Raw genomic sequence first — 2,500 nt, forward strand, 5'->3', positions numbered from 1 at the left:
ATAAGAGATGTGGTCGATGTAGATGATATTATTTCTGCATAGATATTGATAGGGAAATCCGAAATGGGTGTTGATTGACGATTAATATGATGATTTGAACCACAATCTTTTTCCAGCTAAAATATGAAGAATTATACCTAAAAATACTTAAGATAAATATGTATTCATATTCATTCAGAAATGGTTATTTAAAAGGTTACTATAGCAATTAAGTTGGTAACTTACAATAGTTATATGCAAAATCATCCGGAGATTATCTTAGTGACGTATACTGATGAGGTCACTTAGAGAAGGAGGTAGTCATTTTGAGATACGTAGACATCTTTTAGAGAACACAATTAGTCGGAGTAAGTAGAGGGACAGAAAAAGTCGATAGATATTGATGGCTCTTAATATAGGGAAGTGGAAAGGGCGATAGTCATAATCAGCGTAGCAACTTTCAAACGATAAAAAACACTAAAAATAAAAAGAAACATGGTTCTGTCGTCCTTGAAGATAATGTTAATTGCAGTTTTCTGCCAAGACAAAACACAAGATGAACCAAGTGAAATTGTTATTTCTTATGTTATGCTGTACATGCATTTATGGATATCATTGTTCCGTGATGATCTGCATTTAAATGTAAAGAGACGCAACGAATTTTAGCTAGAGAGTCATGTATACAGGTATATACACATGTATGTACACTCGCATACACTCATCATAAAACCATAATAAAAACTTATAAATATATACAGGATTTAATTGTTGGTTATTTATGTTGTAAAGTTCCTGATGAATTTCCAATGGAAAGTCGTTTTGAAAACATTTTTTAAAAACAATATCAAAGATTTTGTTTAAAACAAACCCTGCAAATACGTTTTAACTGAAACGTTTTAAATAAATTCGGATGCATAATATATATATATATATATATATATATGCACACACACACACACACACACACACACACACACACATATATATATATATATATATATTTGTGTGTTGGGGGGGGTGCGTGTGCATAAATATAAATATATATATGCATATATATATATATATGAATGCCCTATTGCAAAGTTTACTAAAAATCTATGTATATATATATATATGTGTGTGTGTATATATATACATGTATATATATATATGTGTGTGTGTTGGGTGTGTATGTGTGTGTGCGTGTGTGTGTGTGTGTGTGTGTGTGTTATATCCCTTAGGAGTACGATATATATTTTAACTCACTGACAACAATAGTCAGGAAATTTTATCGTTGTCCGACAAGCAGGCATATTAAATGGGGATAACTTCTTTATTTTTGTTTTAGGTTGTCATGTTAAGTATTTAAAAGCCAAATATTGCAAACTTGACCTTCTCAAAGCAGTATTGCTTTCAAAAATGTATTTGGTCTGTTTCCAAGTTTATCGTATCGAGTAACTAAGAACAAAACAAACAGAATATTATATAGATCTATAAATGCCTACTTTTACGTGCTATATATTTGATCCCACTTAGCAATTTAGTGTAAGTAAACTAGTAGGAGAACCTGACTTGGATATTAGGAATTGCGTCTTTGCATTCCGGTGTCATAGCAAGATTGATAATTGTACAAAACAAAAACACACTTGTTCATAGTGTGAAGTAAAAACAAATGAACTTCGACAATATTCGGCAGAATTTACAGGATTTAAAGACAAATTTTTAACATTATGAATCAGCTATACAAGTGTCATCCTACTGAGACATGAATTCTTTGAAAAGGGATTTTTTTTCGTTTTAACAAAACATGCGTTAATAATAATAAGAACTGAAAGATAAATTACAAGACTAACAATAATATCATAATAATAGTTATGATAATGATGATAATAATAATAATACTACAACTACTACTACTACTAATAATAATAATAATAAGAAGAAGAATCATGCCCACGAGGGCAATAAGCATTCTGATGATGGTAATAATGATGGAGATCATAATCATCATGATAATAATGAGGATCATTACCAGAATATCTAATAATATACGCATATACACGCGCACCCCCATGCACCCCCATATATATATATATATATATATATATATATATATATATATATATATATATATATATATATATAATTATTTGTTTACTATAACAATTATTAAATACCTACAGACACTAGTGTTTCATCCTTTCGGGAATCCTCAGTGCATGGTGTCACGATTAATACCAGTCGAACGATTCGAACCCCGCATCACGAGACATCTCTGGCTCGGTTTAGCGAAGACCTAATCCATTCGGCTACCATTAACCGCGTGAAATAACGTCGAATTTAAACATTTATTTTTTTAAATGTTCATTTACATCAGTCAGCGAGTGATCTAATTGTTATACGATTATCAATGCATAAGAGCTAAGTTGACCGACTTTTAATTCAACTGAAAGTGCTCAACGATAAGAAACGAATTTCTTAAAGGGACTGTCATAATATTTTTTACTATAATAATTAATTATATTAATAATAATTAATAATA

Source organism: Euprymna scolopes, chromosome 26 (assembly GCF_053919585.1).
Source record: "Euprymna scolopes isolate OS-2025 chromosome 26, ASM5391958v1, whole genome shotgun sequence".
Lineage (NCBI taxonomy): Eukaryota > Metazoa > Mollusca > Cephalopoda > Sepiida > Sepiolidae > Euprymna > Euprymna scolopes.